Source organism: Pongo pygmaeus, chromosome 3, assembly GCF_028885625.2.
Source record: "Pongo pygmaeus isolate AG05252 chromosome 3, NHGRI_mPonPyg2-v2.0_pri, whole genome shotgun sequence".
NCBI lineage: Eukaryota > Metazoa > Chordata > Mammalia > Primates > Hominidae > Pongo > Pongo pygmaeus.
In genome coordinates, this window is record NC_072376.2 from 81,949,185 (window position 1) to 81,975,946 (window position 26,762).

At 35.4% G+C, this 26,762-nt stretch overlaps 1 pseudogene; it reads right to left on the reverse strand.

Annotated features, from left to right (window-relative positions):
* Positions 1-405: 405 nt before the first annotated feature.
* On the reverse strand, positions 406-22,424 carry LOC134739321 (sulfotransferase 1 family member D1-like; annotated as a pseudogene).
* Between the last annotated feature and the right edge of the window lie 4,338 nt (positions 22,425-26,762).

Below are 26,762 nucleotides of genomic sequence, written 5' to 3' on the forward strand. Positions count from 1 at the left end.
ACTTATATTACGCTGGGATTACTCTCAGCATAGAACAGAGAGAAATTAAGCCTTTTTTTGTTCTGATCCATTAATCTTGAAAACTGGCCTAAATGTCTTCTTGGCAAGTCTAGCAATTCAGAATTATATTTGAAAAATAAAGCAGGTAACTTTGTAGATTTTAAACTTCATTTTATACTTTAATTTGTAAGGCTAGCAAAAACAGAGTGGAAGGAAATTAAAATCATAGAGATACTATTGGGTTTTCCTATGTAGACTTTGCAATTTTTTTATTATTTCATTACAAACAATCTGGGTAAATAAGAAATACATCACTACTGAATTTTCCTTTACCAAATACAGGAAAGATTTTTTTCTTATAAATTAAGTGCTAACTAAAGGAGATTGAGAAAAAGCAGGTACTTCTTAGATTTCTGATCGAAACTGCAGTGTGGACTCTTTCATTTTTTTTTCATAATCTTCAAATTTCTCGTACTGGGCTACAGTGAACTGATTCTTCCAGTCTCCTGAAACACCTAAAAAGAAATCTAAAATAACACATTTGAGACTACTGTAAAATGTTTCTTCTGAAACAAGTTTTAATTTGAATTACTATACTCTTTATTTTTACCCCTTTAACTTTTGGACATCATATCGGTGCCATATCTCTCATCCTAAACTTCCACTCCCATACTTCTAGACCTTGTTACTCTTCAAAAAATTCCCACAGATTTTTTCAGTATCCTGTGTAAATAAACAATCCCTTAAATAGCTTATAGAAATGTCACTGGGGAAAAAACACATCTCAAAATCTTGATTCTTTGGCTTCAAGAATTTTCTTAACAAAAGATATAAAGGACTTTTTAGTCCTTTTAAAATTATGTTTTCTGGCTGGGCGTGGTGGCTCACACCTGTAATCCTAGCACTTTGGGAGGCCAAGGAGGCAGATCACATGAGGCCAGGAGTTCGAGACCAGCCTGGTCAACATGGTGAAACCCCATCTCTAATAAAAATACAAAAATTAGCCAGGTGTGGTGGCATGTGCCTAAATCCCAATTACTTGGGAGGCTGAGGAAGAAGATTCACTTGAACCCAAGAGTGGAGGCTGCAGTGAGTCGAGATCACACCACTGCACTCCAGTCTGGGGGACAGAGTGAGACTCTATTTCAAAAAATAAAAAATAAATATGTATATATATATATATATATACACACACACATATAAATATATAAATGTATATAAATATATATAAACGTATAAATACATATAAGCATATATATATATTTCTCCACGTCAAATGATAATTTATGAAAAAAAAGTTTTATGGTCAAGTAAGATTGGACATTGCTGGGTTAAATGAAATTAAACATTTTTTTCCCACAGAATTTCCCAGTCTTCAAAATGTTATCCTTATCAAAAACCTTACAGGAAGGATATAGGACATAGCATTTACAATAAATATCTGATAAGAAAAATTAATGCCATTTTCATAGAATATCTCACAGGGTAACGCAGAGATATAGTTGGAAGCCTGGTTGCAGGAAAAAAGAGGGAAAAAATTGTCTAAATATCTATGTCAATCTGGCTCAGGGTTTCTCAACTTTGGCATTTTACTTAATTGATTTAAATATTCACTGTTGAAAGTTGGAGCCAGACAATTCTTTGCTGGGGGAAGGGAGAACTGACTTGGGCATTGTAGGATGTTTAGCAGCTTTCCTAGCCTCTATGCAATGCCAACAGTCTCCTCCTAGTTGTGACAATCAAAAATGTCTACAGAAGTTGCCAAACATCTCCTGAAAGACAAAATTGTACCTGGCCAAGATCCAGATATTCCCAGCAATACTTACCCATGGCATACTTCCTAATTAAAATTAAAAAAAAATCTGAGACCTGTGAAAACACATTATAATTACCATTACCCTTTATAGCCTATAGCCAAAACACCTGTCTCTCAAAAAATGTCTTAAATTTTTTTACTGCTAACAATTATTTACTCCTTTCTTTACCATGAGAAGATTTTACATCCCTGTTCACCATGATGTGTTGTGCAATTCCTCCTTGCCTCCTTAACTTAGCTTGGATTTCTAATATGCTTTGGCCAATGAACTTTGAATATATGTGACATACACCACATTTGAAAAGAAGTTTCAAAAGATATTATAAATTTCATTGACTCTCTTGCTCTTTCTCTCTATCATGATATTGGGCATATCCCACATATGGGCAGCAATTTCAGCCTGGTTTTCAGAAAGAGAAGATCCAGGAAGCTGAGCCCAGGAGAGCTCAGTGCGGTGGCCATAGGTGACTAGTATCCACCAATATGTTACTGAAATGAGAAATGAAATGTGTGGTTTTATGCCACTGAGATTCTTTAATAAGGAATGAATAATTTACCACAGTCATAGCAACAAATTCAAGGAGTGGACACTCTTTTATTAATTTAGTATGCCTAACATTATTTAAGCTAGCTACCTAACACAGTAAAATTTTTAAGGAATGTAGAGAGTATCTAGATGATTCAGACAGAGGGCATTCTTCTGACATAGAAATGGGTGCCAACACTCATGCTTATTGATACGTAGTAAATGTTTCTCATTAGAAGGCTTTTCTTACATGTTAGACTTCCTGAGAAAAAAGAATTTCTTTGCCACCAATTATTTCCTCTAAAATTTTTTTGTTTTGTTTAGTTTTCCATTTTTCTCTCCCCAGTATACCAAATTTCTTTCCATTTCCTACAATATTGCTGTTATCTACTCTCTCCATGATCACGATAGCAAGTTGTACAGAAACAAGTATATGATGGCCTCACCCTTTCTTATGAAGGGAAACACAGAATGGTCCATCTCATTCTTTCCCATAGTAGTATAATTTGAACAAGAGTTCTGCTTCATCACATCAAAAGAGCTGTGATGGAGGATTTTATCCATAATTTTTTCTGGCTTGTCTTTCCCCAGAAACTTTAACACCTTCTGAATTTCACACTTAGGATTATAAAGAAATTATAGAGAAAAATAATCATTTCAGGCAGATTTGGTCATGAAGCAGAGAATGCATTTACCAAGGTTCTACATATGACAAAGTAATAGATAAAATAATTTTAGATTTTTTATGTGCATTTTAAATTTTGCTTTTCTAAGTACATATTCTAATCTTGATTATACCAAGCAAACCATCTGCTAAAAGAAATATTTAAACTGCAAATAAAAAGATTAGGTTAATATTCAAACTTTCAAATTCAAAAATAGAATACACCTTTAGAATAATCAGTGGTAACAGAGCAACCTGTTATTATCATTAGGTATAATTTTTAAGATCTGTTAATCTACTTTCTTAAGCAAATTTAACATCAAGAATTGATACCTATCTCAAGAATTCTCTTATAGTGGAAAGAAGATTCTTTCTACCTCTCATACCTACATAGATTATTTGATAGTATGTGTATATAAGATGGAAAGTAAAATAAAGTGTTGTCCATTTTCTTTTTTTATATATATTTGAAATTTTATGTTTGAAAATCTCTTTACCATTTTTTTATTATACTTTAAGTTCTAGGGTACATGTACACAATGTGCAGGTTTGGTACATATGTATACATGTGCCATGTTGATGTGCTGTACCAATTAACTCGTCATTTACATTAGGTATATCTCCTAATGCTATCCCTCCCCCCTCCCCCACATTTTCTTAATCCAGTCTATCACTGATGGACATTTGTGAATAGTGCCACAATAAACATACGTGTGCACATGTCTTTATAGCAGCGTGATTTATAATCCTTTGGGTATATACCCAGTAATGAGATGGCTGGGTCAAATGGTATTTCTAGTTCTAGATCCTTGAGGAATTTCCACCCTGTCTTCCACAATGGTTGAACCAGTTTACAGTTGTTTCTATTTCTCCACATCCTCTCCAGCACCTGTTGTTTCCTGACTTTTTAATGATCGCCATTCTAACTGGTGTGCTGATTTTCTAACCTAAAGAATGGTGGGGAAGATAAAGACAGCAATGAATAAGAGATATTTATTTGATGTATTTCTTAAGGTTTCCCTTCTCTGTGCTTCAGACTGGACATAGGAAGGCATATTAGATACAATGAAGCATGACATTCTAGACAGAGTTTGTGCCCTGCTACCTGTCAGGTGGGTGTTCTCCTCAGTGTTTCAAATCAAACTGAGGCATAAAGCCATAACCTTAATTACCTAGCAAGATCAAGCAGAAAGACAACCTGAGATTTAGCTTTCCTGAGTGACTCATGTCAATTCAATGAAACAGAACCAGAGAGTTTCTATGAATGGCCCTAAAAAATCTGTTTCTTGTAGTCACAGAGCTGCAATTGTTGAAAATTAGACACAAACCTTAATTTGTAGAAGTTGAATTCACAGTTGTTCCAAGTCTAACATGTGAAAGTTAAATTTGAGAATGATGAAGGGTGGAATGCTCAAGCTCAGAATGTGAATATTTGTGATTTGATAACACAGAGAATCATAAACCCTTGAGTAATTATGAAGTTCTCTTCCAGCACATGTAGATTCCCTTCTCATATTTGAGGAGACTAAACTTCCTTTGCTTGAAGACCTTATAATGGCCCAACGTAGAAAAGTTTTCTTTCAATGTAATTCTTACCCTCTTATAGACCCAAACACTTCTTGTTGCTTCTTTTTTTTTTTTTTTTTTTTTTTTTTAGATGTAGTCTCTCTCTGTCTCCCAGGCTGGAGTGCAGTTGCGTGATCTCAGCTCACTGCAAGCTACGCCTCCCGGGTTCACGCCATTCTCATTCTCCTGCCTCAACCTCCGGAGTAGCTGGGACTACAGGCGCCCACCACCACACCCGGCTAATTTTTTTAAAATATTTTTAGTAGAGACAGGGTTTCACCGTGTTAGCCAGGATGGTCTCGATCTCCTGACCTCCTGATCTGCCCACATCGGCCTCCCAAAGTGCTGGGATTACAGACGTGAGCCACCACGACTGGCCTCTTGTTGCTTCTTGACCCATAAATAGAATAACATCTGATATATCATAGTTTGGATATTTGTCTCTTCCGAATCTAATGTTGAAATGTAATCCCCAATGTTGAAGGTGAGGCCTGGTGGAAGGTGTTTGGGATCGTGGGAGCAGATGCCTCATGAATGGCTTGGTTCTGTCCTCACAATATTGAGTGTGTTCTCCCATGATCTAGTTGTTTAAAAGTGTGTGGTACCTCCCCACTCTCTCTCTTGCTCCCACTTTCATAATGTGACGTGCTGGGTCTTCATCATCTTCAGCCATAATTGTAAGCTTTCTAAGGCCCTTTCTAGAGGCAGGTTGCCAGCACCATGCTTTCTGTACAGCCTGCAAAACCACGAGCTAATTAAACCTCTTTTCTTTATAAATTACCCAGCCACAGGTATTTATCATGATGCAAAAACTGACTAATACAATACCTCACTGTCATTCAGAGTGACAGGTACAAAGTAGTTTAAGCAGGATGCAGAAGATGATGAAAATTTGACTAAGGAACCCGCCAGAGGCAGATATCTTAGCTGAGTCAGGTGGTTTCTCTTGAGATGTACAACAGATTTATCAAATTAGAGATAAATGAGAGTAACAGCTATCTTAAAGGAATCTAGAGAAATCTAAGTGACCAAGATGAGACTGAGTGAGGGCTGCTGGACCTTAAGCAAATTAAGGAAGGTAGACTACAGTAACAGTTTTACCTGACACAGGCTTCAGTTTTGAATGCAAGTATGACTCACAAAGTTCACATGACAAAGATCTTAAGAATAAAAAAAAGGTTAAATGAAAATTAGTAAATAAATTTTTTCGGGTACACTCAGTGAGTAAAGGAAAGGTGGCATAAGAAGAGGTTGGACAAATAGATGGGGATGGAAGAATGTCACTCTATGTATGCTCTTAATTATTATTTTATATTTTATGTAGGGACCAAAGCCATTAAGAGATTTGAAGCATGGAGTAGCATATTAGGATTTAGAGTTTTAAAATATTATTCTTTATGGATGGATAATGCAAGATGAGATTGTCCAAAGAAATTTAGATGTCTAAAGTAGAGTGGGAGGCAGTGATGCTAGAAAGATGTGGATGCGTAAAACATCCATTTTCAAGCTACAATTGAAAGAATGGTAAGTTAGTCATATTTACAGACAGAGAGGAAACAAAAGTATTATGCAAAGAAGATGAATCTTTTCTTTCTTTCAAAAATAAATAATAAAATGCAGTTATTTCTTACCTCTTTCATGTCTTCATAAAATAGGTAAAGGATACGATAGTCTTTCTTCTTTTCCCACCAGCCCTTCACATGGTCATACCAGGAACCAAAACACACTAAATTGAAAGGTTTTTTTTGCAAAATTACACTATACATAAAATAAATAATGGTTATATGTTATTCCAAATCATCATTATCAATGCACACACATTGATTAGCTATTAGTTCAAGAAAGAGGAATAAGCATAAGAGAAGTATATGAGATAACCACTTTTCTCAATGAATTTAAAATCTCCTTGGAAGGAACAAAATTCTTATATAATAAGATGAATTCTGTTCTCTCAAAATTCATATGTTGAAGTCCTAAATCCCAGTACCTCAGAATGTGACTGTAGTTGGAGATGGGTCTTTAAATAGATAATTAAGTTAAAATAAAGGCATTAGGTGGGTCCTAATCCAATTGTTTCTACAGGATGAGAAAATTAGGACACAGACACTCACCAACCATTTGAAAATAGGGGGAAAAACAGTTATATACAAGCCAAAAAGAAAAGCCTCAGAAGAAACTAATCCTAATGAAATACTGATCTTGGACTTCTAGCCTTCAGAGCTGTGAGAAAATACATTGCTGTTGTTTAAAACATCAGATCCAGTCCAGTCTGTGGAAATTTGTTATGACAGCCTTAGCAAAATAATATAGATTTTGATCCTGGGAAGTGGGGTACTTTTTTGTAATAAATACCTAAAATGTGGAAGGGGCTTTGGAATTGGATAATGAATAGAAGTTGAAGAGCTTTGAGTTACATATTAGAAAAAAAAAATCCTAGATTGCCTTGAAGAGATGGTTGGTAGAAATATAGATGCTATGAATGATTATGATAAGGGCTTATAAAACAAAAGAAGAATTTTATAAAGAAAACTTCTCTCATGATACAACTGTCATCATGAGCAGAATATTAGTAGAAATATGTTGAACAAAATACTCTAAAAGTTAAACATACTCTGATGAGGTTTCAGACAAATGAGGAACATATTATTGGAAATTGGAGGAAAGTCATTAATTGTTATAAAGTGGAAAATAAGTTGGCCAAATTGTGTTCTAGTGTTTTGTGGGAAGTGTAACTTGTGAGTAATAAACTTAGATATTTAGCTGAGGAGATTTCTAAACAAAATATTGGCTGTTCAGCCTGGTTTCTCCTAACTGCAAGTCAAGAGAGACCAATTAAAGAAGAAAAGCATTGGCTTCAGAGGAGGGTGGAGCAAGATGGTAGCACAGGACTCTTTGGTGATCATGCCCTTGCAGAAATATCAATTTTAACAACTCTTTACACACAAAAGTACCTCCACAAGAGCTAATAAAGTCAGATGAGAGACCACGTTACCTAATTATAGCACAAGAATAATAAAAGATACATTGACGAGAGTAGAAATAAAAGTTTTGCATTATCCATGTCATTCCTTTTCCCCCTCCAGGCAACACAAAATGGAGAGAGATACACTGTACTTGGGTGAAAGAGAAGCAAGTAAGTATAAGACTTAGTCTTGGATGTCACAGTAAAATAAAGCACTAGGTAGAACCCTAGAGGCTCAGACTCCAGGCCAGTGCCTGCAGACTGAGCCTCCAGACCTGCCCCCACACCAGGTAGGAACCTGTATCCCCTGTGAGGTAGACTCAATCTTCAGTCTTTATCACCACCGGCCAACTACAGCAGCCTTGGGCTCTGGATAGCCCTTAGTGGTGGGCAGACCTCAGTGGCCATGGGGTTTTGGACATGCCCAGTGCTGTGCTAGCCTTAGTGGCAGCAGAATTTTAGCCAAGCACCATGCCAGCCACAGTGGCCCCAGGCTTAGAGGTCTCCCATAGTGCTGCAACAATTGCAGCACAGCGGCCCCAGGCTTAGAGTTTACCCCTAGTGCTGAAACAACTGTAGCACATGCTTCTTTTAGCCAAGCATGGTGCTTGGCTAAAATAATAACTGCAACACTAGGACTCACTAATGCTGCAACAACTGGTACTTAGGGTCCATGCCAGATGGCCCACCCAAAATCTCTGAACAGTCTTAGTGTTAACAGGCATTCCCAAATAAAGACAGTGTGAGAAGACTATAGTAAGCACCTACCTGTTCAAATGTGTAGACATTGTTGCATGATATTGTTGCATGACAGCAAGGATCAAGAACAATCAGGAAAACATGATCTCACCAAACAGACAAAATAATCTGCCAGTGACTGACCCTAAAGAAATGGACATATACGAATTGTCTTACAAAGACTTCAAAATAGCTCTTTTAAGAAAGTTCAAGGAATTCCATAAAATACAAAGAATGTAAAGAAGTAAGGAAAATAATAAGTAACCAGAACAAGAAATTTGACAGAGAGATTGAAATCATAATGAAGAAATTATTAAGCAAAAAAAAAAAAGAAAAAAAAGAAAAGTATGTGGAGGAAAATGAGTGCATTTGAATGTAAAATAAAGAGTTGAACTTTGATCATAAAAATAAGGATTACATTCTATGGACAAAAAAATTAGTCCAAGGAATGGCATGAGTAAATCTATGAAAGATATTATTGATATATATCTGCCTGAAAGATAAAGTTTGTATAGAATGTTAAATGAGAATTAAAGGTAGAGTTATTACTGTGAACGTGAATATGTTTCCCTGAGGAAGAGAATATAGAGATAGAAGAACAAACTCTTGAGAAAAAAAACCTTTAACTCATTTTATATAATAAGAATAAAGAAATGGTAGATAAGAAAGAATTTTAAAATATGTTTAAAATTTACTTGTGCAGTGTCATGGATAGCAAGAGGAAAGTGCTTAAATAAATTGCCAATAGTCACTAATCATGAATAAAATGATGAGATCAGGGACTAAAATATCTGTCTGTCCCTTATAACCCAAAAGTCCTTTAAGGAAAGAGACAATAATATATTCTGCTTCCTCTGTAGTCTTCCTAATGCATTAGTAGAGTGCTGGGTACATAATTGGTTTATAATAAACACAAAACATATTTAAAATTTATATCTCTTTGCAAAAGAAGGCTTTTCATTACAGAGCTCCGTGATTAAATGATGAACAGGACTCACACTTTCCAGTCATGAATCTATCCAGGAACTCCTCCCAAGTTCCAGGATCTGGGTGCATTTTTGCCATCTGGTGGAAATAATAGTAAGACACAGCCACATCTTTGGCATTCAGTGCCACGTAGATCATCTGTGGAGAGATTTGAAAAAGCAGGACTTTGTTTCTATTGTCTAATAGTTTTTAAGCTTTTGCTCACTTTAACAGAATGCTTATTTTCTATTTCCTGATTTTGGCATTTATATCTATATCCTGATGTAGGATACTCAACAATTGTATGTTGTTTTAACATGAAGAGTTCTCATCTCTTACATACCTACTTTTTCTTTATCTCTCAAAAAGAAAAGAAAAGAACACCTCTCTATCTTGTTTTTGGTTTTTTTGTTGTTGTTGATGTTTTAAGTGGGAGGTCTCTTTATAATGCACAAGCTGATCTCAAACTCCTGGGCTTAAGCAATTCTCCTACCTATGCCTACGCCTCACCATAGCAGGATTACAGGCATGTGTTACCACTCCAGCAAGAGCATCTCCTGAAACATGGAAAATCAAATCTAAGAATTATAATAAGTATTAAATTAATAAAAACTTAGTTAATATTATGCTGAAATTCATAATGTTTTTCTGCACCATTTATTAAAACTACTAATAAAAAGGATAAGCAATTTTTTAAAAGATGAAAAAATGCCCAATATTTTATTGAAAATAAATTATTACTTGGATAAACTCAGAGTCACAAAAGATTAAAACTTCTTTATTCTACCCATGATCATGGTTACATAACAATCATTGATACTTGTAATTACTGGTGTGAGATTATAATTTAATTTACATATGTGGCCTCAAGTCTTCTTGAAGGCAAAAATGATAGTTATGTCTCATTGGTAATTAGTTTCGGTTCTCAGGCAAGAATCTATTAAACATACTTCTCACTTGAAGCACACCTAATAATACTGAGGACTCAGCCACCCATGCAATAAATATATTCCTAAGGGAGTGTGCATTCAGGAAGAAGCCATCTTCCATCCAACATCTTCCATGTAACATCTTCCATCTAACTTCCTTCATCCCAAAGTGATGGGCAAATAAAATAGGAACCTTTATATTCCCAAGTTACTGTTAATAGTTCTTATAGTCTGAGACAAGGATTTGGATTAAAAGGGAGCGGCTGAAAAAGGGTTTTTCAACAGCTTGAGTATATAGCTCTAAGAGTTGAGACTGTTGCTGGCATAACTTCTTGAGAAAATAGTAAACCTACAAACATTTCCAGTTACTTCTTATTTCAATTCCAAGAGACTATGGTAATAAGCCAACTGTTTACCTATCATCCTCACCTGTAACTTTCTTAGTAGGAACTGTTTCTGCTAGCCTCAGTGTAAAAAGAAGACTATTCAAAGATATCCTCCAGTGCTTGCTCAAGCACTGTGGCTCATACCTGTAATCCCAGCACTTTGGGAGGTCAAGGCAGGAAGACAACTTGATGCCAGGAGGTGCAGACCAGTCTGGCCAACGTAGAATGACATTGTCTCTTCAAATAAAATAAATTAGCCAGGCATGGTGTGGGACACCTGTAGTCCCAGCTACTCTGGAGGGTGAGGCTGGATGATCATTTGAGCCCGGGAGTTGAGGCTGCATTGAATATGATCATGCCACAGCATTCCAGCCTGCATGATAGACAAAGCAAGGCCCCATTTCTCAAAAGAAAAAAAAATTAAGATATCTTTCAGTTTTCCTAAAAGCAAGCCATGGGTTCCTGGGGCTTCTATAGATTTTTAATACTGGAATTAAGATAATAAATTACATGTCTACTCCCTTATCTCTCTTGTTTTTAATTGGACTTTGAAAGGAAAAAAGAAAGTCACACATAATCACAAGTATAAAAACTTTTTATATAATAATGATGAAAATATCAGGTTTTCAAATGAAAAAGAACAGCTATTTTCCTCTTTCTATTAAAGGTGCTGGGGTAAAGATGTACTCTAAACATCTCTCTCAAATGTAGGGACTTAGTGATTGTCTACTTCCCATATTCATTTTCACCACTTTACATTTTACACATTGTACTTAACCATTTGTAGATCTCTAACATATCTCTTGCTGTTTCACATCTCTTAACTTATGCATACACAGTTTCCTGTCTGTGAAATGTCCTGTATATGTGAAAATATCCCTACTCTTTCTTCAGGATGTTGACCAATTTTTTTTCTCTATGAGACTTCTTTGCCAAATAGAATCTTTTTTACATAATGTTTTAGAATATTTTCTAATACATTAAGAAATGGTAGATAAGAAAGAATTTATCTTATTGATAGGTAATTATTTTTCAAATATATCTTACTGATAGGAATTATTTTTCTTACTGATAGGTAATTATTTTTCTTACTGATAGTTATTTTACCTTACTGATAGGTAATTATTCTTCAAATAGATCTTTTTCATATTACTTAAGGTATTCCACAGGACTGCATGCTAAACAGGACAAAGGTCACAGACTTTTTTAACCGTTGCCCAGTAGAGTACAGTGAAGTGACTGGCATGCAGAAGAAGCTTGATGGTATTTGTAGAAATTAAATAAAATTCAATTAGATGGCAGATAATGTATTATTTATGTTTGTATTTATAATACCAGTCCCAATATTTGGTAGATACACAGTAACATTTCCATAAATGATTACTGATTAAATGCTTATTGACCGATTTTGCTTATAAAAAGCTGAAACAGACAGAGTTGAAAGGAGAAATAAAGAATTTATAGTCAAATTTCAATACACTTCTCCAAGCAACTGATAAAATATTATTGAGAAAGCGGGCCGGCCATGGAGTGGCTCATGTCCATAATCCTGGCATTTTGGGAGATGGAGTCAGAAGGATTGCTTGAGGCCAGGGGTTCAATGCCAACCTGGGCAACACAGTAAAACCCCATCTGTACATAAAATTTTTAAAAAAATTATCCAGATGTGGTGGCACATGACTGTGGTTCCGGCTACTCAGGAGGCTGAGGCTGAAGGATCACATGAGCCCAGGAGTTTGAGGCTGCAGTGAGCTATGCTTGTATCACTATACTCCAGTCTGAGTGATGGAGTGATATTTTATCTCTAAAAGAAAATTAAAAAATACATGAAGAGTGAGAAAGGTGACATCTGGACAGATTTTACAAATATTAAAGGAATATTGCAAACAACTTTATTACAAAAATTTGACAGTTTAAACAAAATAGATCAATTTTTTTGAAAGACACAAAATACTGAACATTAAGTCAGGAAAGGAACATAACCAGAATGCTCCTATTTCTGTTAACTACAGTGGCTTCATAGAAAAAAAAAAAACAAAACAAAAACAAACAAAAAAAAGCCTTTCAGACAAAGAAAATTTCAGGTTCAGCTGGCTTCAATGGTGCAAATTATTTAAGACTGAAATGACAATGATTTAACGAAACACTTCTGAAAAACTGAAGAAGAGCAAATACTTAAATATTTTCTGACTCCTGAGGTCAGAACTACCCTAATATCAAAGCCATTGCAGCCAATGACAAAGACATCATAGAAAAATAGAACTATGGATCAATATCATTCATGATCAAAGGTGCATTTTTAAACTAGATAACCAAATCAAAGAATATATTAAAATATAATAATACACATAACTAAAAACAAGGTATGCAAAGTCATTTTAACATTTGGAAATCAACTGATGAAATTTATCATATTAATTGACTAAAATAATGGAAGGTCATATGATAGATCTTAATGGAGAAAAAGCATTAGACAAAATACAACATATACAAGGTTGTTTTAACATTGAAAAATCCGACTGAGTGCGGTGGCTCATGCTTGTAATCCCAGCACTTTGGGAGGCAGAGGCAGATGGATCACCTGAGGTTAGGAGTTTGAGACCAGCCTGACCGATATGGTGAAACCCTGTCTCTATTAAAAAAATACAAAAGCTAGCCAGATGTGGTGGCATGCACCTGTATTCCCAGCTACTCAGGAGGCTGCCTGGCGTGCAGCCTGGACTCCAGAGCGAGACTCCATCTCAAAAAAAAAAAAAATCAGTTAATGTAATTCAGCATATTAAAAGAAAAAAATGATGCTAAACCATTTGATGGATCTTAATGGACACCAAGAATATATTAGACTGAATCCAGGATGCATGCCTAATAAAAACCTTGGAAAGGAATTTCCTCAGCCAAATAAAAGTGTCTACAAAAATAAAACAGGTAATACCATCATACTTAACAGTGAAATATTGCATGCACTTTTCCTAAAATCAAGAGTAAGACAAGATGTCTGCCCTCACTACTCCTATTTGACATTATAGTAGACGTTGTATCCAGTTTATTGAGGCAAGAAAAAGAGGGAAATGTACCCGGATTAGGCAAAAGGAATTTGCTGACAGCAGAAGCGTATATATACAAAATTAAATGAAATTTATTAAAAAGCTATTAGATTTATTAAATAAGTTTAGCAAGATTTTAGAAGAAAATATCAAATTGTAAATATTACTTTTATGTCTATATATTATTGTGAAATTGAACTAAGCTTGAACTACAGCTACCTCCATGCATAGCAAACAGTAACCTCACTTAATGCATTAACACCCTGCGTCCTAACCTGAGTGTATACTCTCCTAACAAGTTGCTGAATTTCAACCAGTCATAGCAACCAAATGTTAGCCAATCATAGGCTGAAAGCTGCAAACTATGACCAAATAAGGCAACTGCCAAACTGCAGCCTATTAAGCTGTTTCTGTATCCCATTTCCATTGTTTTGGTTATAAATATTGCCTGCTCACTTTGTGGGATATAGCCTCTGAACCACTTTTGATCCCGAATTCTATCTGGTTCATAAAATTTGTTCTGCTCAGTTAAAATCTGTTCAATTTAACTTGTCTCAGATTTTTTCTTTTACACTAGCAGAAAACATTTGGAAAATAACACATGGACTTGTGCATGTGTTCAAGGGAGAAAGAGTGAGACAGAGAATTACTATTTTGTTAGAAATTTTTTAAAAGACTGTCACTCCTTATAAGTACAGATATTTGGCTCTAAAGGTAATAACTAAAACAATAAATCCTCTAGACATAAATGGAAGGGAGAATATCTCATGATTTGGGGTAGGCATTTTTAAAAACAAATAAAAAGCCCTAACCATAAAGGAAAAACCATATATATTCATCACAAAAAGAAAAGTGAAAACACAAAAATAAAACAGTAAGTTAAGATATAAGAAATATAATCATCTCATCAAAGAATTTGCATCCAGAATATATAGAGGACTTCTTGCTTAATAATAAAGACAAGGGACCCCCTACAGGAAAAGAGACAAAATATTTAAATAGGTATCTCAATAAAGACATCTGGATGGTCAATAAGCCATGTAAAGGGGCTTCATCTAATAAGTCACTAGGGAAATACAAAGTAAAGCAACAGTGCAATGCCACCAGACATTTACTAGGATGGCTAAAATTAAATATTATAGCTATATTCTGTGTTGGCCAGGATGTGGCATAACTTCAAATGTTATACAATGCTGATCAAAGTGAAAACTGGTGCATATGTTTTGAAAAGCATTTGGAAATATCTCCTAATTTGGATAAATGCATAACCTAAGAGCCAGCAGTTTTATCCCAAGATATATAACCAAGAGAAATCTGTAAGTATATGTGAAATAAAAGACTTGTATAAAAATGAGAATAGCAACACTGTTTTAATTACTGAAAACTAGCAACAATCCAACTTCACATCAATAGTACCATGATGATATGGTTTGGCTGTGCCCTCACCCAAACCTCATCTTGAATTGTAGCTCCCATAATGCCCCTGTGTTGTGGGAGAGACCCAGTGGGAGGTAATTGAATTATGGAAGTCGGTCTTTCTCATGCTGTTCTCATGATAGTGAATAAGTCTCACAAGATCTGATGGTTTTATAAATGGGAGTTTCCCTACACAAGCTCTGTCATTCTCTCTTGTCTGCTGCCATGTAAGATGTGTCTTTAACCTTCTGACATGATCGTGAGGCCTCTCCAGTCAAATGGCATTGTGAGTCCATTAAACCTCTTTTTCCTTATAAATTACCCAGTCCTGGATATGTCTTTATGAGCAGTGAGAAAACAGATTAATACAGTAAATTGGTACCAGTAGAGTGGGGTGCTGCTATAAAGATACCAAAAAATGTGGAGGCGACTTTGGAACTGGGTAAGAGGGAGGAGTTGGAAAAGTTTGGAGGGCCCAGAAGAAGACAGGAAAATGGGTGAAAATTTGGACCTTTCTAGAGACTTGTTGAATGGCTTTGACGAAAATGCTGACAATGATATAGACAATGAAATCCAGGCTGAGGTGGTCTCAGATGGAGATGAGGAACTTATTGGGAGCTGGAGTAAAGGTGACACTTCCTACATTTTAGCAAATAGACTACTGGCATTTTTCCCCTGCCCTAGAAATTTGTAACTTTGAACTTCAGAAAGATGATTTAGGGTATCTGGGGGAAGAAATTTCTAAGCAGTAAAGCATCAAGAAGTGACTTGGATGCTGTTAAAAGCATTCAGTTTTAAAAGCAAACACAGCATAAAAGTTTGAAAAATTTGCAGCCTGATGATGCAGTAGAAAAAAGAAAAACACATTTTCTAAGGAGAAATTCAAGCCAGATGCAGAAATTTGCATAAGTAATGAGGAGCCAAATGTTAATCATTAAGACAATGGGAAAAATGTCTCCAGAGCATGTCAGAGACTGTTGTGGAAGTCCTTCCCATCACAGACCCAGATACGTAGGAGGAAAAAATGGTTTCATGGGCCAGGCCAGGCCCTGCTATTGTGTGCAGGCTAGGGACTTGGTGCCCTGCATCCTAGCTGCTCTAGCCATAGCTAAAAAGGGTCAAGGTACAGCTTGGGCTGTAGCTTCAGTGGGTGCAAGCCCCAAGCTTTGGCAGCCTGCATGTGGTATTGAGCCTGTGGATGCACAAAAGTCAAGAATTGAGGTTTGGAAACCTTCGCCTGGGTTTCAGAGGATGTATGGAAATGCTTGGGTATGTCCAGAAATAAGTTTGCTGCAGGGGAAGGTCCCTCATGGAGAACCTCTGCTAGGGTAGTGATGAAGGGAAATGTGGGGTGGAAGCCCTCACACTGAGTCCCCACTGGGGCACTACCTAATGGAGCTGTGAGAAGAGGGCCACCATCCTCCAGATCCCAGAATAATAGATCCACAGACAGATTGCACCCTGTACCTGTAAAAGCCACAGAAACTCCCTAGCCAGACTATGAAAGCAGCTGAGAGCTGCTATCCTGCAAACCCAGAGACAGAGCTGCCCAAGACCATGGGAACCCAGCTTTTGCATTACTGTGACCTGGATATGTGACATGGAGTTAAAGGAGATAATTTTGAAGCTTTAAGATTTGACTGCCCTGCTAAATTTTGTACTTGAATGGGGCCTGTAGCCTATTTGTTTAGTCAGTTTCTCCCATTTGGGACTGCTGTATTTACCCAATGCCTGTACCCCCATTGTATGTAAGAAGTAACTAACTTGCTTTTGATTTTACAGGCTCATAGGTGAAAGGGCCTTTCCTTGTCTCAGACCAGACTTTGGACTGTGGACATTTAAGTTAATGCTGAAATGAGTTAAGACTTTGGGGAACTGTTAGGAAGGCATAATCAGTTTTGAAATGTGAGGACATGAGATTTGGGAGAGGCTGGGGCAGAATGATGTGATTTGGCTTTGGGGAGAGTGTCCCCATCCAAAGCTCATCTTGAATTGTAGCTCCCATAATTCTCACATGCTATGGGAGGGACCTAGTTGGAGGTAATTGAATCATGGGGGCATGTCTTTCTCATGCTGTTCTCATGATAGTGACTAAATCTCACAAGATCTGATGGTTTTATAAAGGGGAGATTCCCTACACAAGCTCTCTCATTCTCTCTTGTCTACCACCATGTAAGACGTGTCTTTTACCTTCTGCCATAATTGTGAGGCATCCCCAGCCACGTGGAACTGTGAGTCCATTAAACCTCTTTTTCTTTGTAAATTACCCAGTCTCTAGTATGTCTTTATGAGCAGCATGAAAACAGACTAATACACATGGATAAATAAGTTGTGGAATATTCACATACACATAATGGAATGGTTTCAGTCAATCATAGGTTTTCAAATGTTAGAATGAATCAATTTCACATGGGGGTCCTGTTAAAACTCAGATTTCTGAGTCCCATCTCCATAATATTTGATTCAGGAGGTCTGAATGGGGAACAAGACTTTGCATATCTAACTAGCAGCTTTTTGCTCCCATCTTGGGATCCAACAGGCTTCATCAAAGGAAACAAAACAAAAATAAAATAGCAAGCACAACAGTGACAGATCTCACAAATATTATGTTGAATGGAAGAAGTCAAATATTCAAGAGTATATACTCTACAATTACAGACCAAAAAAAGGCAAAGTAATTCATGAAAACATTCAGGATAGTGGTTATCTTTGAAGATAAGGGTTACTGACTAGAAGTATGCAGGAACGAAGCTTTTGGGGTGCTAGCAATGTTCTATATTTTTTATCTGGGTGCTGATTTCATGGGTACACTCACTTTGTTAAAATACATCAAGCTGCGTACATAGGATTTATGGACTTTTCTATCTAAATACTACACTTGAATTAAAATGTTTATTTAAAAAGTTTAAAATAAATTTTTAAATATAAAATCTTATATTATTTGTAGCCTGTACCCAATTATAAATTCATATTTGTAAACTACAATTATGCTAAATAATGAAGAAGCAGTTCAGAAGTTATTTGAATATCCATTGTTTAAAAGCAACTGACAATGAGTCAAAGGATTTGGAGAATGACAGGCATGTTTGAGAAAAGTTGATAGGTTCTCAGTCCTTGAGCATTGAGTGTAAACCCTAGCTACAACATTGGTGTCCACTAGTATTACTTTGATCTGTGGGATATAGGAGCCACATTATTATTTTGCAATTACTTATCTAGAGGTTGCAACCCCTCACCTTGTGTTTCTGCATAATTGGTAAAAAAAAAATTTACAACACAAATAAGAATTATTTCTCTTTAAAATTTGCTACCTTATAGTCATTCTACCAAAATGAAGAAGGGAGAAGTTGAACAGGCAGGTGTGTTTTCACTAATCGAGGAGACTGCATGTTTTTCAACTGCTCAAAACCTACAATCACAAAAAATTAACAAACTACCATATAAACATAGAATTATAAATATGATTTACAATATAATCTAAGATTTTCTAAACCCCACTATATGGCTTAAAATGGCTATATGATTTCATATACTCTTAAAATCTACACTGAGATAAAAAATGATAAACTCTGAGAAGACTCTTTTATGCCTATGAGCAACATAAGACTATTATCTTCATAAGTGGCTATAAAATCCTCAGATAGAACACCTTGATGAGGCAGAAAGAGCTACAGGTCAAGAGTCATAATGTCTAGAATTTTTCTTCATTTATATTCTTCTGTTTATCGTTTATGATATGACAAAATTGCACTAGAGGATTTCAAAATCCCTTTCCAGCTCTCCCATATTTGAATTCTAAGATTGAACTAGGCCATGAAGCTTATGGCTATTTTTTTAATTTTTTTTATTTTTTATATTTTTTTAATTTAATAATGCAAGATCATATACCCATGTCTCTTTTCCTTGAGTTTGTAAATATGAGATAACTTGTAGTATATATGATTCTATATTGAATCAAATATTGAAGTTTGTCTATATAATGATTACCTAATAATTAAACGTTGAAAACTTCCATCTGTCTTTGAAAAAAAACATGCTACATACATTAAAATCTTCTCTTATGCAGATATTACCCTTGGATGGAGAAAGAATATAATATGATTATTGGCACAGTCAGATTCTGACTCCTCTATTACAGATGCTTATGATTCAATTGTCCAAGCTTGTCATTTTCTATCATGACTCCTCCAGATATCTTAAAAAAAAGGGGGGGGGGAATTTACTCTTACAGTGAAAAGAAACATTTAAAAAAATACCATTTGTGAGTTCAGGAATTATAAGTTCCATGAAAGGCACTCGCTTGTATATTGCATCCCTTTTACATTTCTCTGCATCCCCATTGTTAAAGATGAAATCCAATATTTCACTGATCCAGGTCATCCCTAAGGAAAGAAAATATTAACAAAACTTTAAACTTTTCTGTCAGAAAGAGTATAAGATAATCAGTGGCTGTAGAGAAGTTATGTAACAATATCTAAAACAAAAATGCGCTCTCTATTTCCACTCCCTTTCTTCTCTCCTTTCCTAGGAACAATCCTTATCTATCTTTTGTTTTTGTTTTTTGACATAGGGTCTCACTCTGTTGCCCAGGCTGGAGTGCAGTGGCAGAATCATGGCTCACTGTAGTCTCAGCCTCCTGGACTCAAGCAATTCTCCCATCTCAGCTTTCTGAGTAGTTGGGACTAAGTTGTGCACCATCACTCCTAGGTAAACTTTTTAATTTTTTTAGGAAAGGGGCCTCACTGTGTTGTTCAGGCTCTTATTTATCTTGAACATACATAAAATTTTTTCTGTGTGTGTAAAATGTGATTAAAATATCATACAAATAAGACCCAAAAAGGAGGTAAAACAGGAAGTATTAAACAGACAGGTTGTGAGTAATGATAACGTACTCTCCAGGGTAAAATGGGTGGAGTAAGTAGCCAACTTCAATGTCTATCAATTTGTAAATTTCCTATTAATATCAAAAAGTTTATTGGAATTGAATTGCATTTCAGGTAAAAATGTTCTAGATTTGATGAAAGGGTAAAGAAAGAAAAGAAAAAGAACTTGGCAATTTTCCATGCAGTGACCAGTGTGCCACTCACAAAAAAAAAGACAATAGATTCTGATTGAGTAGAGTGGATGAAGATACTCTGATCATTATGATATTGTGTCTCACCAGCTATTTGAGAAATGTATCTAAATCATATGTGCCTATGGTGTACTTAATTGTACATTCAACAGTCAGGTTATTGAGGCACTGCTAAAAAAAAAAAGAAATATAAGACATAAGAAATAAGTATCTCCTTAACTGTTCCCATTTTCTTCTTCTTTACCAAAGGTATAATGATAAATTAAATAATAGGAGGCAGTAACTAAAATATTAAGTTAATTAGTTAATCATTTGATTAAGCCATGCACACGACAACATTTTTAAATAATGATCTATAGGTAGATACACATTTGGATTGCACCCAGATACTACAGCACATTAGGCCCCCTTTTTGGTCTTTTCTTTTGGTCAACTCTTCCTCCTTCTTATCCCCAAATCATGAGTACCTGTACTAGGCAATCTCCCCAATCCTATCACAGACAGATTTAGTACTAAAAAACAGATGAGCCAAATCAGTACCAACGTTGAACATTTTGCTGCTTGATCTGGTTTAGGCTTAAGCAATGATTCATGAGTTAAAAGAGAGAGAAGGAGAGATACCTAAATTTCAAAGTACAATGTAACTCATTTTATCTCTTATTGGGGAGAGGTTTAAATTGCGGCCCTTGAGGTCTGATTGAAAGAAATACCAATTTAGCTATTTTGTATGCTTTGTAATGAAAAAGTTTGTGGACTTTGTAGAGAAAAAAATAGCACATGGTTTAGCTGATCTAAGGAGATAGTTAACTTGTACCTTTTGTAACAATATTAATAAGGCACTAATATATTAATAATTTTAAAACTTTAAGACATGTTCACACCCATGTGTAAAGGAAACATTGACAAAAACCTACCAAAAAGAATGTTAAACTATGTGTATACTTATCTGCAGAGTTCACAGAGAAAAATAAAAATAAAAAATAAACTATGTGTAGCCATTTAGCTTTTACTATACTAGAAAAACTTTAGCTTCAATGAGTATCTTGTAGATGAACTATTTGTATAACGGTACCTTTCAAAGATTATCTTAATGGTTTTCTTCTTTTGAATATATCCAAAAATAGCAAAAACAGAAGGACATGTACATTCTCAGTAACTGACTTCCCTTCTCTAAACACTTATTTCAACAACGAAATGAAATACGATTTTGGTCTTAAACAATTTGGGTTTGGTGAACTACTCAGAAAGCAAGGTAAGTAGTAAGAAAATAAAGATGCTTTGTCAAAACAAGTTTGTTTTTTACATGTACCAAAATCTGTATTGTGCATTGTTTACTTCCTAGTAGAAGCTCTTTGTTCTCATACAGGTTCATAATTTTGGCAGATTAACATCCCTCAAATTCAGGGCTTTCCTCCTGAGACTTGTTACACATTACTTTAAAATAATTTTGATATTTTTGATAATTTTGATATACATAATATAAAATAATCAGTACACAATATGTTTATTTGAAATGTATTTCTTTAAGAAATTAAACAGGAATATAAAGGAAACTTGACTTTAGGGGGTTTGGTAATTATGGAACAGTTGATTAATTGTGGACTAAATTAATTTAATTGAACAAAAGGCTAGAAAGAGCCTCATCTGTGATATATCTCTGCACAACTATCACTGGGTAAATCAGAAGATTCTATCATAGCAGATATGGAGAAATAAAAATTGTTGATTCTTAATAAGTCATCTTAAGTTTTTCTGAGATTGTATACTGAAATCAGCAGTTGTTTAAATATATAAACAAAATATTTAAATATCAAAATGTATAGATTATATATATTCCAATATATCTGATATGTGTGTGTATATAATGGAATATACATATTCTAATGTATCCAAAACATATATATATATACACACAGTTTTAATAATTTGTATTTGAATTTAAAAAGAAAAACAAGGAAACAGCATTAATTTTTCTCTCCGGTATATTCTCTATTCAATTGCTAGCCTTTCAGAATAGGAAGTAAATTAGTCTAACTTAAGATGACACTCTCTCAGCAATCACCACAGGGTTTCCTCAAAAAATGTTTAATAATTTCAAGTTAGACCTGACTAATAATCTGTAGATCAGTGGGTTTACACATATGGATCACTATCAAATCATTGAGTACAAACAAATGAAAATGTCTTACCAGATTTGGGATAGGTAGAGATCAGAATATCATATGGTCAGGCCTCAAACAATTCTACTTGAAACCACTCTTCGGCAATGCTCTAGAAAAGGGGAATCCCCTGAACATCCACTAACTCCCTTCTGAAGCCACGCTGCTCATTCTCCATTTGGAGGAAGCTAGATTTTGACCAAAGTGTAGTATCAATCACATCAAACAATAGGTTAATATTTTAGTAGTATTATCATTACTCTAGATCCAGCAGCATTAGGTTTTAATACTCTGGGTTTTGTACTGTTCATTTATTACATAAGGCTAGCACTTTTTATTGGCAAAATTACTTTTATAGCATTTCCTCAGGCAAAATTTTCTGGGATACATAATAAATTTACTGAACTTTGGAGTCAGATGAAAAGTGCCTTAATTGCAGTGCCATTGTGTCAGGCAGGTATTGCTAACACAGGCCTCCATAACAACTGTTTCAGCACTGACTGAGTGGTTTATTTAGATATTAAAAGCTCATAGAGGCAGTGCCCTTATACAAAGGCTGGAATGTAACAAAAGCCCACCAAGAGTTTTGGCTAGGCCTTTCCTGGGCCTTGAAGCATGACAAGATAAGGAAGGCATTCTTAACAGGACCCATTTAAGATTAAACAAGCTTTATTGGGGGTCTGAAGAAAGCCCTCAGGCCTCCACAAACAAGTTTATTGGGGGTCTGAAGGAACTCCCTAAACCTCCATGATTTAGCAAGAGACAAGGATAATCACCCCAGCACCAGGACCCATTTAGATTAAGTAAATTTACTGAGACTGCAAAGGAACATCTTCAGGACTCAGATCTTAGTTATAGATTAAAAGAAGTTAATCACTTATGCCTTGAGATAAATTCGCACTTACATGTAGACATGTAGCTTAGAAGGTGTATAAGCTCTGGAAAAACTGTGATTTTGAGTCGATCTGGCAGTAATCTCCAGGCCTTCTCCCTGTAATCGGTTACAGAAATAAAAACTCCCTTCTCTCTCAGTTTGTCTGCATCTTGTTATTGGGCAATGAGAATAAGCATCCCGACCCTCAGTTTGGTCTGGGAACAACATCAATTCATTGCAGCGGGAACTTAAACAAGTTCTGTAACTGCACGGATCTTCTCAACTATAAAATCAAGGGTGGCCTAATCAATACTTCCCTCCCTTAAATTATAGGTGGACCAATGAATTATTCTATCTAAATTATCTATAACAGACCACAAGTGTGAGAGAAAATGAGCATTGGGGTGGGGCAGGGTCTAGTAAGAAATTAGTGACAAAAGGATAAGGTTAAAGAAACAAGTTTAAGTAAGTGAAGTCTCGGAGAGATAATGAATACCTTATGTAAAAGCTAAAGAGAGGAAAGAAACACGAAAAGCCTCTTGCTTCTCAATTTCTTCATTTGTAAAATAAGAGATTGAAATATATTCTGACCTAGAGCCCTTCCAAATCTATTTTTCTATGAATTTGTGACTATATTTGAACTCAAAATCGTGGGTTAGCCAAAATGAAAGTCTGGTTATGATCTACATTATGATGCTAAAAAATCTAAACCCTACAGCTGAAATATAGTCAAATATATCAGATGATTTTTCAAGAGATCATATCAGAGTACATTTATATTGCAATTACATATTAAAGTGTGCATACATATATATAAGACACACTGATCAATACATTCATTTCATTGAAAGCTTTAAATATAATTTTCTATGTATTATGGTCAATAGTTATTGAAGCACCTACCATGTGCAATGCATACACAGCTATTGCTTATTTTTGTAATATCTGATCTCAACAAATGTGTAATTCTTAAAAATAAAAATGTTTATATGCCAAAGCTAAATGGATTTAAGTCTCACAAAATAGAAGCATACAATGATAAAAATTCAAAGAAGGAGAACATCTAATTGGGAAAACTATGAGAAACCTGAAGAATTGTGATAGCATTTGAGATCAGGTGTCAGAGATTGGAAGGAATTTACTGAGCATAGACACTATGATCATTCGTGTAAGTGTGCAATGCATGAACAGAGGTAAAGGAGAAGAAAAGTGTGAAAAAAATGTCCAGTGTAGAGTGAGTAGGTCATATTGACTGGAGCTTACTGCATAATTAGGAGTGTAGCTCATTCATTCATTGATAACTTTAACAATATCTATTAAGTGCCAACTATGTGCCAAAGATTGCTCTGGCATAAGACAGAAAAGATTTTGCCTACATAAAATTTGCTTTCTAGTGGGTAATCAAAGATATGACTAAAAAATTGTTTCCATTGTGGACAGTTGTGAATTTTGGGCTTCTAAGGGCTACTTAAGATTGTGAACAGAGAAATGATATGATGTAACTGGTAAGGAAATGTGAGAAAGGGTTAAGAGGGGATGAATGTAAATAAAGAAACGTGATTTTTCTCATAAACTCCCAATGCCCTTTCAATGTTGAAACACAGTATAAACAATAAAATCCATATGTGTCTTTATTTTTATATGGTATTTGATATTTTTGACCATGTATTTTCCTTGGAACTCTCTTCTCTTGACTTCCATGTTACCTCATTCTCAATTTCCCAAAGGAGTATTTCTATTTTATTTAGGCCAGAAATGTTATTCTTTCTTGGAGCTCCATACTTGGCTCTTTTATCTTACTTTACACACTTCCCCATGGTTTTAACAACCATCTATAAGCTGATGCCTCAAGAATGTAGATTTATCTTTAGTTTTATTTTATGGCCTGAGTTCCAGACCTATGGAGCCAGCTACTCTTGCCCATTTTCCTCTAGAAACTCCCTGGGCATTTCAAATTCAACAACATAAATTTAACCCGTTAGCCTTACTCTCCACTGAACCAGTTCTTGTCCCAGATTCCTGTGTACTTAATATTTTAGTGAAACTATATTTACCCTATTGCACAACTCAGAAATATGGGAATAATTTTAGAATCTTGCATATTCAATTGACTCACAAATCTAGTTGTTTTATCTTCTAAGTATCCTTCAGAATAGCAACTTTTCTTCGTGAAGTGGCTTAGTGGTTAAGACTATAAGGTCTCTAGATTCAGAGCTCATATGTTAGGTCTGCCAACCAATGTGATTCTAGACAAATCATGAACCTAGGTTTCATTTTCCTAATCTTAAAATGGAAGTAATAATTTACATTATAGAGCTCTTGTGATGAAGAAATAAGATAATGGGTTCAGTGTGTATGTTGATAAAACATAATAAATGGTAGCCATTATTAATATTACCATTATTACTGCCAAAAATAACCTGCCCTAATTTATTTCCTTACTATTACCTATCTTGTACTATGGCAAAGGTCTTAAAATTAGTCCTCCTATTCTCAAGTTTAGTTCCTCCCCTTCCCCATTGATTGAGATCAATGAGATCTTCCTAAAACCTGACCACAACACCATCATCTAAATGATAAAGTTTAAAGATCTTTACCACGGATTTTACATTTAAACTTCTCTGACTTTTCCCGTTTCCCTCTAGCACATTTAGGCTTTAGCCTTCAGCAAGAAGGCTATATATATATAATTTTTTTTTTAAGCATAGATCCGTCCCCCTCACACTAAGCTGTTGCACTTGCATGTCTCATTTTTCAAGCTAAGACCCTTAATTTCTTTGTCTACCTAGAAAACTTCTATTCATTTCTCAAAAATCTTTTACAAGTCACATCCTCTGAATATTCTTTCCGGTGGTCCACAGACAAAATGAGTTATTCTCTTTTCTCCATTTCCATATCCTGAATATGATGCTATTATTTCATATATTCCACTGTATTATTATTACTTATTTCATCTGTTTCTCCAGTTAGAGTTTAGATTTCTTGTCTTAGGATTGGGACATATATTTGACTTTCTAACTCCAAGACCTATACTTAAGGTAAATAAATGTATATTGAAATGAAATGAAATTTCTCTAGTACACTAGGTAAAACAATCAGGAATTAAGTTATTTATGTTTACCATTGTATAATAATTTTGATCATCAAGTTACCACTTTAGGATATACTGAGAAGTATTAGTAGGTGTAGTGATTTCTTATAATTTTATGTTTCTTCTGCATCCATTTTGAATATAAGCCATACTTTATCATACCAGAAGCAGTAGGCACCCTTGACACAGTTTCCAATTCTCTGCCCGCTCTGTCCCTCAGTGTGGTGACCACCTCCCTATGGGACAGCAAGAGATAACCTACTTACTCACCTCACTGATGTGCACACCCTACATGGACTGCACAGATATGCTGCAGGGACCATCTCTCAGTCACAGTGTGCACTTGAAACTTGCTCTTGCTTGCCATGAACCCACCAATTAAAACTTCCTGTGGGAAACCTGCTTGGATAAATCCCTGAACCCCACTAAAGGATTTGGCCACAACTCCCTCCCTCTCTCTCTCTCTCTTGCTCCCCACTTGCAGACTGAGCACAAGTGTCCTGGACAGCTCCCTCCTTCCCTTTGGTGCTGTGCGGCATACTGCCCTCTTC